Below are 19,482 nucleotides of genomic sequence, written 5' to 3'. Positions count from 1 at the left end.
TCTCTAAATAGGCTTATGGCCCCTTTGAATTCCTCTTTAACTGAAAATGTGAGATGCTAAGGTCAGTCTTTGTCACGTTTCAGCATGGGCTGGATGGCCTGCCCTGCTGATAAACACCAAGAACTGTCACATTTTTAATACTGTACCAGGAAATTCTTGACTTTGGGCATTCTGGTCAACTTTTTAAAAAAATGGAATTAAAGATATCCCCAAATATAGGATTGCATAGAGTTCAGAGGTGGATTTGGAGCTCAGAACAACTCTTCCCTTGAAGGGCTTCTGCAGATAAACAAAGGTGCAGGTACTCTCAGAATACCTGCACCTGTTCATTCCAACAGTTAAGTGTCATGCGTAGTATATTTGAACACAGCTTCTTAGTGATAACAGGAGAGTCAATAGAATATTTCAATTTTATAACTAGAGAAGTATTCCCTTTAAGCGGTAGATCTCAGTATATAGATCTTATTCTCTGAAGCCTGCAGATTTCAAATCTTGGGCATCTTGCGGTTAGCAAATCTGAATGTCAAATTGTTTATATCTAAAGCATCAGCAGCTGGCTTGATTTTATCATTTCACTCAGAAAGCCCGGATCTGAGTATTCCTGGTTACTTATGTACTCACTTGCAGTGTGATTAAGAGGCAAACTAGAATTGTAACAGTAGGTGAAAATGAAGAATTTACAGGATCCCTTTGCAGACATTTAGAAGTCTTCTGGACTCCTTCGCTTAAACAGCCAAATGTTTTTCATGGACTACAAATTCTTGTACTAATAGGAGCATGGCCTTAATTTCTTCATCCGTTTGGGAAAAAAGTTTCTTGTCTGATGGTAAACAATGAACAGAAGATTTGATTCTGTCTCCCCATTTTCTGAAAAGAATGATGGCATGAAGCAATAGCGGAGTAATTATAATCGTAACTCAAAAGCACTTGCCATCAGTAAGATCACTTGTGTTCTGTTTTTAGGATTTGGGGTGCATAGAACATGGAGGAATGTACACCATGCCCCCTTGTTCTCAAGATTTTGTCCGTCCTACATGAAAGACTGCTTGTGTTAAGATGGTCAACTCTGAGGCTGCTCTCTGTTTAGTATGTATTTACAGAGATGCATGAATATTTGATTAATGAGTCATGGTCTCTGGAGAAATTTAATAACTGTACTGCTGTACAAAGGCAGCTCCTTTACTGTTAACACAGCTGCCAAGGGTGTCTCTGACACTGAAGCCCTTTCTGGATCTAATGTATGCTGGGAAGTGAATTCCTTCATTACAAGGAGAGACATTATTCACTCTCTGATTTTGAACTTTTGCAAGCTTACTTTACTGGCTCTGGTTTGTAAAGATTTTTCCTCTGGAAACAAGCTCCAACATGTGAGCTGCAGAAATTGACAGTTCATGTGCCTGTGTTTTGACAAAAGTTGAGAGGGAGGCCAGGTTACAAATATACCCTCTGCCAGTTTTCAGATGACAACCTTTGTGTGCTTGCAACTATCCCATTGGTGCCTGAGGGGGCATTATTGTTGTACTTCAAGATACACTATATATTAAAAAAAACAAACCACAACAGTTCAAAATGAACTTCACTGGCCGTAGCATCTGAAATAGCAGGCCGTGCATTTGATTGTGTCTTAATATTCACATGTGCACATGTTAAGGTGTACATGTGCACAATGCATCTTTCCCCCTTCCTTCCAGCCTTGATTCTAAGCTTATGAAAAGTAAATCCCATCCAGTTCAGTGGAACGTACTCCCAAGCAGGGCTAGCCCAAGACTTTCTGCTGCCTAATGTGAAGGATGAGATTGTGCCAGCCCCACAGGAAAGAGAATAAGAACACCATTCTCACCAGCAAAAGTGCCTTCCTCTGGCCTACCTCCTGCTGCTGTTCTACAAGATCTGACCACTAACTGGTGCGGTGGGGTAGGCAGGAAAACATGGTGGTCATTGCAGGAAGGAAGGAAAGAAGGCAAATCAGACTGCTGCTGCCGCCGCTGCCGCCTTGCCTGCGGCCAACCAGCACCATCTATTCACCCACCCAAGCAAGACGTCAACAAGAAACTCGGAGAGCAAGAGCACTTGCCATCCACCTGCCTGTACCACCCATGACACTGGTGGGCAAGGAGCAGGCTGCTGACCAGGCCTGACTCTTGTCTCCCTCTGTTTCTCCTCTGCAGGCCATCAGGGCGTTTAGGTAACTCTCCCACCCACACAGACACTCTGGTGGTCTGCAGAAATCTGGGAAAGTTGAAGGTCAAGAGCAACAGGAGGGCCTCACCCCCCTCCCCCTGCCTTCCAGTGGAGCCACACCAAAACCACCCACTCTTGAGAACTGGCTCTCAGCCTTTTGCCAAGGAGAAGCTCAGGGGAGAAACCAAAAGCCAAAATTCAAGACTAGGGGATGCTGGTGGGGTGGTGACAGACCCAGAAGCCTGGCTCTTGGCCCTGAACTCCCCCCAAGTTTCTCCTTGGTTTCTCCCAAGTTTCTCCTTCTCCAGAGTGCTTGCCTAGTTGAGAGTTGCCTAGTTGCCCTCCACCAAGACAGGTACTCCTACAGCCTGCAATGAAGAAACTCAGAGACAAAGGCCAACAGCTGGGCCCATAAGTGCCCACTGCCAGCAATCCCCCCACTGACACCTCCCAACCTGCCCAACCCTAATTCCCCCCCCCCAGGCCCCTCCTCAAGAGACATAGCCAGAAGCCTACTAGGAAGAGGCCTGAAAAGCTCTTAGGGCCAAGAGCTGGATCCCTAAGTTCCTGCCACAACCAGAGACACACCAGTGGACCCCTCCCAACACCCCATGACCCCCACCACCCCAGGTCTTTCCCAGAAGGCTCAACACCAGGCCCACAAGGAAGACACCTGAATGGGAAGGAGGTCAGGAGCTGGGCCCCTACATTCCTGCTGCCACTGTGAACCCCCTGCAACCCCCACCATTCCAAGCCTTCTTATTGCTAATCCCACCACCCCCGTTCCCACACAGTAGGGTGGCATGTATATATATGCATATTAATAATGTTTCTCATCCATATAGTATCTAGTGTCAGTTCTAGGTGCTCTGGAGAGAAGAGACCCAGCTCATTTAGGTCCAATCATGCAAGATCTGAAATCCATTACATCAGTGTTTCTCAAACTGTGAGTTGGGACCCATTAGGTGGGCCGGGAGCCAGTTTCAGGTGGGTCCCCATTCATTTTATTTTTAATATATTAGACATGATGCTACCATGCTATGTGACTGCATTTGGGGAAATGTTATAGACCTGTACTTTTAACAAGCTACTATATATATATAGTAAGTGTGGGTAGGACTGCAACCTAGGATTGTAAAAAATTTTCCTGCTTGATGATGTCACTTCTGATCATGACATCACTTCCGGTGGGTCCTGACAGATTCTCAGTCTAAAAAGTGGATCCCTTTGCTAAATGTGTGAGAACCAGCGCATTACATGGTCTGGTAGGTTTGTGTTGTTCTTTAAAAATAGCAGTGGGAGTGGGTTGAGAAATGGAATAGAACCATAGGGGAGTCTTTAGGACTTTGCCCCACCATGGCTGCACACCCAGATGTGTCCCTGCACACTATTTTAAACACAAGAAAAGCTTTAGTTGAAAGTCAATGGAAGCTTTTTTCTATCTAAATAGCACACTGGGGAGGTACTATGGGGGGTGGTGGAAACAGCTGGGACAAAATCCTAACGCAGCCTGCCAGTTCTACTCTGTTTCATAGCCACCCTGACTGCTATTTCAAAAAACACCCCCACCCCTATCCCATGCACACTGTGTTTAGTGTAATGTCTACTTTGGTCCTCCTTACTCTCTCATATGTTTTGAGATCTGCAATAAATCCTATCAGCAGCCCCAGTTCCTGGTCCCCTAAGAATCTTGTTGTTGCTAGTTATTATGGTGCTTGTTCAGGAGGGTGCCAGTGCTAGTCAACTGCCTGTGCATGGCAAATGCTGGCATAAGAACATAAGAACATAAGAACAGCCCCACTGGATCAGGCCATAGGCCCATCTAGTCCAGCTTCCTGTATCTCACAGCGGCCCACCAAATGCCCCAGGGAGCACAGCAGATAACAGGAGACCTCATCCTGGTGCCCTCCCCTGCATCTGGCATTCTGACTTAACCCATTTCTAAAATCAGGAGGTTGCGCATACACATCATGGCTTGTACCCCATAATGGATTTTTCCTCCAGAAACTTGTCCAATCCCCTTTTAAAGGCGTCTAGGCTAGACGCCAACACCACATCCTGTGGCAAGGAGTTCCACAGACCGACCACACGCTGAGTAAAGAAATATTTTCTTTTGTCTGTCCTAACCTGCCCAACACTCAATTTTAGTGGATGTCCCCTGGTTCTGGTATTATGTGAGAGTGTAAAGAGCATCTCCCTATCCACTCTGTCCATTCCCCGCATAATTTTGTATGTCTCAATCATGTCCCCCCTCAGGCGTCTCTTTTCTAGGCTGAAGAGGCCCAAACGCCATAGCCTTTCCTCATAAGGAAGGTGCCCCAGCCCCGTAAGCATCTTAGTCGCTCTCTTTTGCACCTTTTCCATTTCCACTATGTCTTTTTTGAGATGCGGCGACCAGAACTGGACACAATACTCCAGGTGTGGCCTTACCATCGATTTGTACAACGGCATTATAATACTAGCCGTTTTGTTCTCAATACCCTTCCTAATGATCCCAAGCATAGAATTGGCCTTCTTCACTGCCGCCGCACATTGGGTCGACACTTTCATCGACCTGTCCACCACCACCCCAAGATCTCTCTCCTGATCTGTCACAGACAGCTCAGAACCCATCAGCCTATATCTAAAGTTTTGATTTTTTGCCCCAATGTGCATGACTTTACACTTACTGACATTGAAGCGCATCTGCCATTTTGCTGCCCATTCTGCCAGTCTGGAGAGATCCTTCTGGAGCTCCTCACAATCACTTCTGGTCTTTACCACTCGGAAAAGTTTGGTGTCGTCTGCAAACTTAGCCACTTCACTGCTCAACCCTGTCTCCAGGTCATTTATGAAGAGGTTGAAAAGCACCGGTCCCAGGACAGATCCTTGGGGCACACCACTTTTCACCTCTCTCCATTGTGAAAATTGCCCATTGACACCCACTCTCTGCTTCCTGGCCTCCAGCCAGTTCTCAATCCACGAGAGGACCTGTCCTCTAATTCCCTGACTGTGGAGTTTTTTCAGTAGCCTTTGGTGAGGGACCGTGTCAAATGCCTTCTGAAAGTCCAGATATATAATGTCCACGGGTTCTCCCGCATCCACATGCCTGTTGACCTTTTCAAAGAATTCTATAAGGTTCGTGAGGCAAGACTTACCCTTACAGAAGCCATGCTGACTCTCCCTCAGCAAGGCCTGTTCGTCTATGTGTTTTGAGATCCTATCTTTGATGAGGCATTCCACCATCTTACCCGGTATGGATGTTAGGCTGACTGGCCTATAGTTTCCCGGGTCCCCCCTCTTTCCCTTTTTAAAGATAGGCGTGACATTTGCTATCCTCCAATCTTCTGGCACTGTGGCCATTTTGAGGGACAAGTTGCATACCTTAGTCAAGAGATCTGCATTCTTCAATTCCTTAATAACCCTTGGGTGGATGCCATCAGGGCCCGGTGACTTATTGATCTTTAATTTATCAATGAGGTCTGAAACATCTTCTCTTTTAACCTCTATCTGACTTAACTCCTCGGTTAGGAGGGGCCGTTCGGGCAGCGGTATCTGCCCGAGGTCTTCTGCCGTGAAGACAGATGCAAAGAACTCATTTAATTTATCTGCCATCTCTAAGTCTCCTTTTATCTCCCCTTTCCCTCCCTCACCATCCAGAGGGCCAACCGCTTCTCTGGCGCTCTGGCAGGAATAGGGCAGGAATAGGGCCGCTTCTCTGGCAGGAATACGGCCTGATCTGGCTGCTATTTACTGAATGCAAAACAAGCACGCTTGCCCCAGTCATTAGCTTAAGTAATGTCTAGTGTGACCCTCAACCAAACAGGGTTCAGTTAGATGTACTGACAAGTAAGTGTGCCTACAATTTCACCCTGAACTCAAGACACTCAATCTCACTTGAAAGGTCAGTGTTTCAATCTTTGGTGTGTAGACAGACATTCTGATGACTCAGGACCCAATCCTATTCAATGAGTGCTGGCTCTTCGCCAGTGCACATTCTTGCAAATGTACCATAAGGCGTGTTTGCAGGCCCTAGCACCGGTGGAGCACCGGTGATGCTGGGCTAGTATCAGTGGAGCACCGGAGGTCCACCGCTCAGTGGTCATGTGGACCGCCAGGCAGTGGAGAGGTGGGGGGAGGTGGGGAGGAGGCATTCCAGGGCAGGAGGAGGTGGAGGGAGGGCAGGGAGGAGGCATGCCAGGGGAGGGAGTGGGGTGGGAGGGAGGCGGGACCAGTGGAGCTTTGCTGCATTGGATCCTGAGCCTCTGTGTTGGGCTGTCCTGACATGGAGGCTCTGAATTCTATGACGACCCAAGAGTCATCGTAGAGTTGAGTAGCCCCATTGCAGGGCTACTCGCTTTACCCAAGGGAAGGGGACAAAAGTCTCATTTTCCCAAGGAGGCAGTGGCGAATGCCTGGGGTGTGCTGGATGCAGCGGCAGCCATTTTCGGCACTGCTGCAGCCCCGTACGCTGGGCAGCTCAGGATTGGTCTGCCCGTGATCTGGAGAATGTGTTCTGCATATGCATATCTTAATTAATACTTAATATGCTTCAGGGCTAAGCTCTAGCACTCCTGCAACTAGGTCCTGCCCAACTGGGCAAAAAGGCACCTTTAAAGTGGTTGCTCTCTTACATTTTGCAGCAAGAGAGCATCTGTCCCTGTTGACCCCAGCATAGTATCTCCCACAGGCTACTGGTGGTGTCTTCTGAGTGTGTGTGTGTGAGGGGGGGGGGGGGAGAGAGAGAGAGAGAGAGAGAGAGAGAGAGAGAGAGAGAGGATTATGACAGGGAAACGTCTTTTCATTCTTATTGCTTATGTAAACTATGTTGAGAACTTTCTTGTGAAAAAGTGGTTTATAAATATTCTCAATAATAATAATAAAGATGTGTACATTTGTGTACTTAATATTCACATGTAAAACTGAAACTGTCACCTACTGTTAATTAGAATAGGAGAAAAATCCTTGTGCCATGGATGTGATTAAAAGCACCAATCACTGACTTTCTCCTTTTAAATTAGTGTTCCTCCTAATTTTTTTTTCGTATTGAGTCTTCCCACAGGAAATAATTCACTGTTCATTTGCTCCTTCTCCATTTTTATTTCTAATATCTCTGAAAAGATCAATTCTCACTTAGAAAGTTAGGTAGATATTTTAGTGGTGTTACTTCAGTTAAACTACTTGAAATAATGGGGAGAAAGGTAGGGAAAAAAAAAGGCTAAATTTAGTGCAGAGGCTTTCACAGGAAGGTTTAACTGCAGCTTGGAATTATACATGCTATGCAGAATTTCCTGCAACCCCTTCTCCTTAGGGCCACAATGCATTACAGCAGACGTATAATGAAGCTGCTATAAAATCTCTGGTAATTAAGGGGGATTTGACAGTAATTGCAACAGTGAATCAACTTAATTATTACCTGCTTCAAAGAGAGCTAAACTGATGTTATAATCTAACCTTTCCTACTTTTAAAATGAGAGATTAAACAAGTATGTGTAGCATTTAAGAATTAAATCTGTTGAAATAGAATTCTATTAATATGCCTTTCCACTCTCTCTCTCTCTCTCACACACATACATATTGGGTATACACAGCCAATCTGAGCAGCAGAGCTATTATCCAACAAACCACTGAAACATGCAGCATTTGTTCTTGTACTCAGCAGTTTCTTCCTGCCCGACATCTCTGATGCAAGCTGTCTCCTTGTCTATGAAGACGGGATCCTATACAAAGCCCTCTGCTATAACTTGTACAGCATTCAACATTCTGATACCTTGGGTAGCCTTGTAAAGAAGGCACATTGGATGCACAGTGTGTTTTCTGAATGGCTTTAAGCAAATTGTGTTTATATAAAATTTACATCAAAATCATACAGTCAGTGAAGATACAACAGAGCTGTTGTGTGCTTTGTAGGGCCCTTCATAACCATGTTTTATGTTGTTGCTTTGAAGCGGCAATTTTCAACCACTGTGCCATGGCACACTGGTGTGCCGCAGATGGTCCGCAGGTATGCTGCAGGAGTTTGAGAAGGATCATTTATTAGTAGGGCAATTGGGGGATTTGAGACCCCTACCAGCAGCATGGTGTGCCCTATCAATGGTAAAATATCTGATGATTTGCTTTGAGGTAGTATCTTACAGTGTCATTGTGACAAATATTAAAGCATATTAAAACTGAAACACATAGCATCACAAAAAAATGTGTGCTTCTGTTGCCTTGATGGGGTGCCCAATTGCTTGTTTATCCCTGAGTTTATCTCTTAGAGCAAGGATTCTTAAACTCCCCCCCCCCACTGTGCCCCACCTGTTCTGTGGTGGAGGGTGTCACAACACACCTCCTGCTCTGGCGCTAGGTCTTTGCAGGCTCCAGAAGGCCTCTGCAGGCATCTGTAAGCAACCAGAAGTCATTTTCATGAACCTGAAAGAAAACCAGAAGTGATTTTCTGGTTGCTTCTGCAGGTCTTCTGAGGCCTGTGGGGGCCTGGTGCAACCTTGCCTCCAGAGAGCTCCAAGTTAGAGCCAACTGGACTCTTGGGCAAGTGGAAGGGCCGGAACCAGGACTTACCAGACATTGGGTTGAGACCCACCAGGTGGATTGCGATCTACAGTTTGAGAAACCCTATTCTAGAGCTCAAAATCCAATCCTAATGTGGGCTAGTGCTGGCACAAACGTGATATAAAGTACATTCTCAATGACTTGTTGCGCCGGCGGAAAGGTCTGTGCCCTCCTGCTGCTGCTGAATCTAGCCCAATGGCCAAGTAGGTACTGCACCAGGCAACGGAGAGGCAGGGAAGGGCAGAACGAAGGTGGAGAGGAGGTGTTTTAGGGCGGAGTGGGGGCAGAGAGGGGCAGTTCAGGCCCAGGTAGTGGCGGGAACAACAGAGGATGCCTTCACCGTATCCAAACCCCTGTCCTGGACCTGAAAGCACTACATGGGACTACTTGGATTTGCACCAGCAATTTTGGTGGCGCAGAACCAAGTAGCATTATCGGGCAGGCTGGGGCTTGACATGGGGTTTGTGAACAAACCTCTGGCCTGCCCAATTTCAGCACAGGATACAGTGTAGACTGTGTGGCTCCATTGCGCCAGCACTGAATAGGATTGGGCTGTCCATACCTGTGTTCCATTTCCAAATTTAGTTTTTCAAGGATTTAAACAAATAGTTTTTTAATTTGTGGCAATTTGGATTTGTTTTGGTTTGGATGAGGTGGCAGTGGCATGTACTTATTGCTGGGATAGTATTCAAAACGCAAAGGTGGCTAGCAACAATTCATTAAAATACCATTGTAGTTGCAAACAAAAAGAAACACAGCTATAAAAGAAGGAATTAATGTGTCATTAATGTCAAATGTGTAATAGTTGGTTAAGAACTGCTTTCTTTTAAAAGAAATATCAGCTGTGCAGATTTCCAGAAGTCCATTGAATGTCCTTTCTGTGTAAAAGGAAAATCTTTGGTTTTGGGTAGGGGGGCATTTCTGTTTGAGAGAGAATGTTCCAAGGGGGCCATCATGGAAATGATTATTCTGTGAATCTTGTGTAGCAGTCAGAACATGAAGTAGAGTCTCCTCATAAGGTCTTAGGCTGGAAGGCTTATAATAATGACACCATCATGGACAATGCTTGATCAAATACACAAACATACAACATACAAACATACATTTAGGAGTGCTAAATACCAAATACTATTACTAATTAATCATACTGTATCTCCTAATCTACTTACTCATCTGTTTCTACCTCTTATTAATTTATCCATTTATTTATATAATATACAATAAATTTTCCCTAATGCCCTATACTATATTTTTAAATATTCACTTTCTACCAAGCATAAACTACAGACTTGCAGTATTTGGGGGAAAACAAACTGTCTCCAGGAGCTCCTGGGGACATGTCTGTTCGTCCACTGTTGGCTCCTCCTCCTGACCAATAAATACATTCTGTCTGAATTCTCACTTAAACACGAATGATGTTCAGTAGAAATGACTACAGGGTCATTTTCTTTTCAACACTGCCAAATTCAAAGCCAAATTTTGCAAATCTGTGAGCAGCAGTTTAATGGAAACAAAAGACTAGAAGCTCAGGAATTCCAAGCATGCTATGACTTTTTTAAAAGAGGGAAACGACTTTCCTTAAAAATTCTACCTCTTAAACATCTTTCTAATTCTTCTACGATGCCCCGTCTTTTGGAGAATTTCCTGTGCAGGAAAATAAAATAAGAAATGGTACCTTGTCTCATGTTGTGGAATTGCAAGACCTATACAGGCATTCCCCCATATCTGTGGATCCCATATCCATGGTTTCAATTATCCACAGTTTAAAAATCCCCCCATTGCGCAAATGATGTATCTGCCTGAGTGCAGCCCTCCTTTTGCTGTCTCCTGTGTCTTGCTATCTCTTTGCTGTCTGCAAATGCTACAGAAGCAGAAAGTGCTCACAGGAAATGAGTTGGAGTGCTGAAAATAATGCAACACTTAACATAGATGCTTCTTATATCAGGTTCACCTTGACCTTCCTTCTTAGAGCAGTGGTTCCCAAAATCATGGGTCATGACCTGCTATTGGGAGTCAAACCTGGCTAAACCCTCTTAAAAGGAGTGGCCCAAGAATGGGTCCCTGACAGTGCCGCAGCAGTAGTGGTGCTGCAGGGACCCAGGGGCATTCCCACATACCTGGAGCCACCTGGGGGGTCCTGTAAGTTTGCAGCTGTCTCCATAATCCTCCACATGGCTGCAATGAGCTCTGATCTGCTATCGGAACTCACTTGGTACAAACAGGAAGTGAGTTCTGATAGCAAATTGGAGCTCATTGCCGCTGCACAGAGGGTTGTGGAGGCAGCTGCAAGCCTCCAGGACCACCTGGGGGTTGCAGGACAACACCAGGTACGAGGGGATGTCCCTGGGTCCCTGCAAAACTACTACCACTGCTGTGCTATCGGGGCAACACCCTTCCTCCCATCCCATCCCTGCAACAGCTTAGAGCAGTCCCAAAGCACTTTGGCAACCGCTTCTTAGAACTTAGCATCTCATTCTTTTCAGCCTCCTGGGAGTGCTTCCTGCTAGCATTTGCAGATAGCAAAGAGCCAGCGAGACACAGAAGACCTTAATAGGAGGGCTACAGTCACAGGCAGATAAGTTATTTTTAAGACGGGAGGATTTTGAACCGATTTTGTAGTGTTTGTCGCTAACTGCAGTTTTTGGTATCTGTGGTGATGGCTGGTTCCTATCCTCCGGAGATACAGGGAGACACCTGTATTTAGTGCAGAGGAATATGCAACTTTTATATATCAAGTTCATCTTGACCTTCTTCTTCAGGACACTGTGAGAGGAGAGGAGAGACATTTCCTCCATTTCCCAATTCCAGAAGAGTATACATATCTCTCGTTATGAGTTACAAAAAGGCAACTAAAATATTTGCCTTTTTTGCAGTCTAATTTGAAAATATATATGAGAATAGACATTTAAACCTTGCTGTGAACCCTGCCCCTGCATTTTTTTTCACTTTCTCCATTTTTTCAAACTCCTTTTAAGTATTATTACATTCCCTGTCAAAATCCAGGGTGCTGCTAGGAGAAGGATGCAGAGCCATAGCTAGCTTACCTCTCTAGATGGAATTGCTACAGTTTCAGAAGAATCTTCAAAGACATGAAAGGCAATTCAGTCATAACCAGCAGAAATGTCTCTAATCCTTTGGCAGAGCTGTGTGGGTAGCAATGGAAGCCTCACCATTTTTGGCAGATAGGGATAGCCGACACTGAATTTTTGGAAAACCAGATATTGTCTTATTTTAAAACAAGCTCTCATCCTTTATAGGAAGTTGCCATGTCACAAATTCAAAATGCAGTGTTTTTTTTTAAATGTTTCGTCATGCAAAGCAGTGTGCACACACACAATGCTGTGACCCTGAAGATAGCTCCTTAAGAGTCCTATCCTGGGCTCGACGCACCAGCTTACTGCCAGCATGCACTGTGCCATAAGGCACATTTGCGAACCTTACCGCTGGGCCAGTGCCTGTGCCAGCCCAGTGCTGGTCTAGTACCAGGCAGGTGCCCAGTCTCCGCCGCTTGATAGTTGCATGGACTGCTGAACCTCAGCACAGTAAGCACAGGCAGGGGGTAGATGGGGAGGAGGCGTTCCGGGGAGGGGGGAGGAAGTCGGAGGGCTGAGAGAGGGTGGGGAGGAGGCGTGACCAGGAGGTGGGAGGCAGGAAAAGGGTGGGTGGGAGGCATGCCGGGGGAAGGGAGCAGGGAGGGAGGGAGGCGGGTCCTGTGAAGCTCTGCTCCATCGGAGTCTGTCTGTTCGTGTGGGACTCAGCGCCCTACACGAAAGTCTTTACGGTGAATTGAGTAGCCCCATTGCGGGGCTACTTCCCTCACCTGGGAGAAGGGGATAAAAGTCCCCTTCTCCCAAGGTGCCACCTGCAGTAGCCCGTGGTGCGCAGGATCCAGCAGCAGCCGTTTTTGGTGCTGCCGAAGTTGCGTGCCCCGGGAGCTCAGGATTGGGCTGCCAATCTGTTAAAAGACATACTGGGCAATGTCTTAGATATGATGTTTTATCAGAAACACAGCCCACTCCTAACTTGTGCTGGAACAGAAAGGCTGGCAGTCCTGCCCTGTATCCAGTGCAAGGCTGGGGGTCCAAAGTGGCTCAGCCCAGGCAAGGATAACCTCTTACCCTTAGTAAAACTGCAGTAGACCCAATTGGCTATCCTGGGCTGCCTGGGAATGGGATTAGGATCCGGCATCCTGGCCCCTCCCTCCTCAAACCCACCACCTGCTCACGGGACCACCCACTATCCGTCCTTCTCTTTCCCGAAACCCCTCTTTCCTGCCCTCCCTACAAACCCCCATATCCCCGCACGGTCCGAGTTTGGTTGGCGCAGACTTACCTCTCAGGCTGGCCGAGCGGGGCTCGCCTAGGCCTCCATAGGCCGGTGTACGTCCGTGCACCAGCCTTCCTCCTCCAGGGATGGCACAAAAGAGCTTAATGACACTTTCACAACTGCCGGCCCAAGGCGCATTCAGGATTGTGCCCTAAGTAATCCATGGAATTCCCTATTTTATTAGGATGTTTATTTCCAGCTATGTTGTAAGGATGTTTAATTTTGTCCATACGTACATTTGCTAAATAATTTTGTGTGCGTATGTCCAAACATACAATTACTAAAGGGCGCAATCCTAACCCATTTTCCAGCACTGACATAAGGGCAGTGCAGCTCCAAGGTAAGGGAACAAACATTCCCTTACTTTTAGTAGGCCTCCATGAGTGTCACCCAACTTCAGGATGCACCACAAGTCCCATTGACACAGCTATGCCAGAGCTGGAAAATTGGTTAGGATTTGGGCCAAAAGCTTTTAAATACTGGATTAAGCAATGAGGTCTTTTGCCATGCTGGAAAGGATATCTTCATGAACCTGGTGACTTGTTGTCACCATGAGTCTGGTGATAACATTGCCAGCAAGAAAAAAAAAAGGCAATGGCTTGACAAACAAAAATGACCTGATGCATCTGAGTAGCAATCTGATTTCAAAACGCATGGAAGGGCCAGGCACTTGAAAGTTTGGAGAGAACATTTCAGCTTCCTCAACCTGCTGTGCTCCATTTGTGAAATGTTCACTTGGGAACATCTGGCATTGTCCTAGTGAAGAAGTCATCATGGCCTTTGTTAATAGGATGCAAAAGGCAAGTTTCATTATGGGGCTGCAGTTCAGTTAGCTCAAGATACCGACTGTGATAATGTCAGTATTCAAAGAAGTACTTGCTTACGGCTTCAGAGTTTATGAAGTATATAAATCCAATTTTAGTGTAGAACATGGTACCAGGCAAAGAAAATATTTCCTTAGAATTTGCTTTTGTAATACAAGCTTTTAGGGTTAGAAATAGAAGGGAGTCTTCTTCGAAATGATCTGCTGCTCCTATGTATATGTTTAAAAAAATGGGCAAACTTTAACAAATTTTCATGGGTGCCTTTTGCTATTTTTACAGCACATTTTAAAATAAATGAGAGATTAACGTAGGAAGAAGTACTTAAGATGCATGCTCAGTGACTATTTTTTCATAACGTTTTAATGGATTCGGGGTTGAGCTCCACTAAAATCTGGATTTATTAGAAACGTTTCATGCATTTCAATGGAGTTTTTCATCATGAATCTGGATATTTTACATTATTTCCAAAGAGCTGACCCTCTGGTTCATTAGAAATGCTCCAATATAACCAATGGACCATTTCTAATGATCCTAGTTTTACAGGAAACCCAAGGGTCAGCTGTACTGAAAACAATGGTACTAACCTCTTGGTTTATTAGGAAAATGCTTCTATGTCTCAATGGAGCATCTCCAATAAATCATATAAATAAGTAGCCTGTAATAAAAATTAATAAAAAAAATCCATTGGTTAGATTCAGAATCACAGCATACTTTGTGGGGCTTTGAAAACATTTCATTGACATTCCATATAAATTTTAAGGGATTAATCCGCACTTTTCCCTCCACCATGCAGTTTTTTTGGGTATTATGTTTACTTAGCCCTTAGTCATATCTGGGGACCTGAGACTGTTGTGACCTTTTGTTGTTTTCTTTTTGGTGATGCTGCTGCCCAACCAAGGCTGCAATACACATTTTCCTGAGAAAAGCCCCAATGAACACAGTGGGATTTACATCCAAGTAGACAAGCATAGGCTTGTGCTCCAAGAGTCTCAAGCCCTGAAGCTCTGGAGGAGCATGAAAACAAGATCCTGTTGTAGCTAGACTCTAGATGTGGCTGTATTTGTTGGGACAGAGAGGATTTTTGACCAGTTCCCTGTGGAGCTGTACTGACATAGCAAAGTTGTGGATTTCATGATGAATGTGCTGTACAAATTCAGTTGCACTTCATCTGCCTGAATGTTTCTGATATCCCTTGTATTGTTTGATTTTGGGGCCTCATTTTGTACTCCTGCATCTCGTTGTACTTGGGGCGTATATGCTGATACACTCTGGTGGCTATTTCTAGCATCTAACAAACTGCTGATCTGGTGAATGAAAGTTAATGACACGGAACCCAATCCTATCCAACTTCCAAGAACTGATGCAGCCATAATGCAGCCCCAAAGTAAGGGAACAAATGTTCCCTCACCTTGAGGAGGCCTCCACGACTGCTCCCCTCCAGATGCAGCACATGCCCTGATGGCATGGTTGCATCCATGCTGGAAAGTTGGATAGGATTGGGCCCACAATGAGGGTGCCACAAGCTTGTACAACCAAAACGTATGGATCAACAAACTTTCAGAAAAACAGCCGCATTTTTTATATACAGTTACAATTTGGTAGGCCAAATGCAACCTAGAAGTGATTTTCCTCCAGCTTATCTCTGAAAAAAGTAATAATGGTAGCATCGCCTGAAAGTGCATCTGATCAACAGCCATCTCTCAAGCCCACCACTCAGCTCCACATTTCCTTTTTCACTGAATTATCTTCATTTTTTAATTCAGGGAGTGAGAGATATAGAAGGAGCAATGGGGGCTGGCCCACTGCCAGGCAAGGGGGAGCATTTGTTGTGTCTCCACAGGTGCTGGAAGGTCTTGGGCCTTTAAGCCTGACAACAGAAGTGCAAAGACATCCGAGGGAAGCCTGAGGAAGGATTCTGAATAAAGAAATCAAATCTGATTTTATTGAACCAAGGTGTTTCTGTTCTTCAAATAGAAGTTCATCTTGCCTTTGTCCTCTGACAGGCACCGCTTCAGAGGGAGGATACAGACCATGTGGGGAATCTGCTTATTCAGGGTGATTATGATAAAGACAGCAATGTGATTTTAAGCCCTTTCTTACTCTAGAGGCACCAGGAAAAGCAGCCAACCTCCTACCCACTCCAATGAGCTACTGCAGTTAATCATGTCAACCCATGCTGCTGAGTGCTATGTTTAGGGCCTCTGGCTGTCAAAGGCAGGATTTCATCTTGTGGTCCCTAAGGCCATCTAGAATACCTAAAATGTTCATTTATGTTGTCTATTGTCTGACCACATCTGTGTGTGCTTTAAAAGTTTTTAGCACTGACCTTCAAACACACACACACCCTTCCCAATCCACTAAGTCCAAACAGGCATTGGAAATTAATGTAATGCTAATTTATCTTTTGGTCACAGAAAACCTTTTAACTGCTCTATCTACTAATTTTAGATTGCTGCTGCTTAAAATATTGGGTTTTATTATTTATTGTTTGCATTGTCTTATTTTTACTATTTTTGGAAGACACTTTGTGAATTTGTGAGATACCAATACTGTATATTAAATGGATGAAATGAATGACTGAAAGGGTAGTTCTTTTGCTTCTGCTGTAGTGTTTTGTATATGTTTTGAAAGTAGCTGATTATAAAATATTAGAGCTATCCTAGATACGTTTAAATAGAGATCAAGTATTATGGTGCAATCCAACGTCTGCCTACTCAAAAGTAAGTCCCCATTATATAGGACTTAATTGGGATTACTTTTGAGTAAACAAACAGTGGATTTCACATAATTATTTAAACTTATCTAGGATAGTACTAATATTTTACAACGCATTACTTTTAAAACATACAAAATCTCTACTGTAGTAGCAAAAGACTATTTTATTTCATGCTTTTAATATATTTGTATCATACTTTTAAATACAAATTCACAATAGATATTCTAAAGCTTCAATCTTATACACAATTCCAAGTGTGTATCCTATATACCATTACTTGGGAGCATGTATAAGATCAATCTATTGGAATATCTACTATACCTTTAGAAAACTTATCCATGTTTAAACTATAACTGTATAAAACTGTGGGTATATATATTGTTATATGTGCTGAAATTGCATCTAAGAGATAGACTTATAGAAAACTATGGGCAAGCACACTTTGGAAAGCAACTTGAATCAGTGATCCCATGTCTGTGTGTGTGTGATGTATGTATGTATGTATATGTATGTATGCATATTTATTAGCCTGACTCCAAAGAACTGCTTTATATCTGTCTGTGGACTTGGGCATGTGCACTGTTAACTTTTTTTTTAATCAAATAGAGGACCCAACCATATCACAAACTAGCTGCTTTTGAACTTCCTCTGTTTGCAAAGAGAGTTGTCATGATACTGAAACATATGATTGAGGAACACAGGCCTAGGACCTTCTTGGGTGAATTGTTGTCCAGTTCTTTAAATTCTGCTCATTTAATAATAATTTTAAAAACTTGATCGTCATTAAGAAAGAAATCAGCACACATTATCACAGTCTTTCACAGATGTTTGCAAAAAAAGGTATCAGAAACAATACATGACAAGAAACCCAATATAAAATGATTTACATATATTGGCTTAGATCAGTGGTTCCCAAACTGTGGGGTCGGGACCCACTGGTGGGTTGTGACTTGCTTAGTGTATCCTATAGCAGCTGAGCAGAGCCTCCAATGAAAACACAGGTGATGGAAGGATCAGATAACTAATCTCCTCAAGTCCTGAGGTGGCTCAAAAATCAGAAGTGCCCTGCAAAAGAGCTCATGCAGTTTGCTAGCATGTGTAAATACAGAGAGATAAATGTTGGAGCATCTTTTTTCTCATTATTATTACATGTAAATAAGTAAAAATATTACTTCTTTCTAGGTTTTTTTTAAGTCTTGTAAACCTAGGTGGGTCCCGATACAGTGTCATTTTATTTATTTATTTATTTATTTATTTATTTATTTATTTATTTAATCACATTTTTATACCGCTCATCCTCCAAAGAGCTCAGGACGGTGTACATGGCTGTTGCCCTCCTTTTTAAAAAGTGGGTCCTGGTGCTACAATGTTTGGGAACCACGGACTTAGATTCATGGAACTGTACAACTAGTTCCGAGTGGTGGAATGTTCCTTACACAGCCATTGTGGCACAGCAAACCTTTTTTCCATTGAAGTGGAATTTCGAAAGCAGATCATCACATGGCATGGGGACTCTATTATTCAAAGGAAAAATGGCACACTTTCTAGTAGAATCACTTAGGATAGCTCTTTGGATTCTGCCCATTAACTGTATCGTTTTAAACCATATTTGTACAAAATACTGTTATAACGCATGGATGTGCATATACAGTTAGACAGACATAAGTGTATAATTGACACTTGTATTTTTGTCTGTCTGTCTATAATATTTTTGTTACTATGACCGATGAAACATCTTTGAACAACAATGTTCCCTTAGTTCTGTTGACTGCAACTTGCCTCTAAGTATAAGTGTGATTTTGTCTTTAGGCATCATGAATATGTTTCCTAGAAAAAAAATTATTTCACTTCACCATTGCATATGGGCTCTTTTTTTCACCATGTTAATTGTTTCTGCATCAAAATCACGGATGATAACTCTTTCCTGTATTGTCATGTTGTCTATAAATATTTAGCAACCGGCTTACATTTCCCTGCGCTGCTCTGCATTAGAGATGAAAAGGTAGCATCTGCTGAAATTGAAAGTGGCCACATTTTTGCAATTGCTTAATTAAATGCCAAAATTTATCTACATTAACAACAAAGTGGTAAAATTTATTGATCAATTCACATGATATAAGTTGACAAATGGCCCAAGCAATTTCCATAATTTTCTACACGAGTTAAAATTTGTAATGGGGAAAAAAAGGGAGAGCGAGCACGAGAGCACTATATTAACATTCAGTGGGGAATGAAAGTGATGTTTTGTAATGGAAGCTAATGCCCTGAAGCAGTGTACTTTGTTTTCCGTGCCCTGTCCAGGCTGAGGCTGTTTGAGCTGTGTACAGATGGGTCTCTGACAGTCCTACAGCTGTTCTCCTAATTGTCCATTAAGTGTTCTATTGATTCCCTGATTCAAAGTACATGTCTTTCAGCTCAACCTATCCTGTGAAGTGGCAGGCACATTCCTTGCAGAATGACAGAGCTGCCTGAAACCTAAAAAGGTGGGCTGCCAGTTTCAATTGAGCATCCTGCTTTCAAAGGGAAAGGCTTGGTTAAAGGGGCTTTGTAATAGCTGGATGGGTTTTAGTTTCCAAACTTTGAGCATCAATCAGTTAAAGCAGCCTTAAGCAAAAGGAGCTTTAATTCCTTGTAAAGTATGCGTAACTAAAGCCCGCATGATGGAAACATTGGGCAAGTGTATCGGCATTCTACCGATAACAAGCTACTAGATTTATTTAACCGTATGCAGATCTTGCCCAGGTGTCCTTGATGTGAGCCATCAAGATCTCCTTATTTAACTAGCAAGCTGGCTCTTGGTTTTGTCTCTCTCTTTTCGTACAAAAGCTAGATCATTGCCAATTTCAGATTATGCCACTCAGAAACCTGTTTAAAATCATCGTTCTTTAATGTGAAGAAGTGAGA

This window comes from Tiliqua scincoides, chromosome 4 (genome assembly GCF_035046505.1).
Source record: "Tiliqua scincoides isolate rTilSci1 chromosome 4, rTilSci1.hap2, whole genome shotgun sequence".
NCBI classification, from domain to species: domain Eukaryota; kingdom Metazoa; phylum Chordata; class Lepidosauria; order Squamata; family Scincidae; genus Tiliqua; species Tiliqua scincoides.
The sequence above is the reverse complement of the archived record's forward strand: the minus strand, read 5'-3'. Positions refer to the sequence as shown.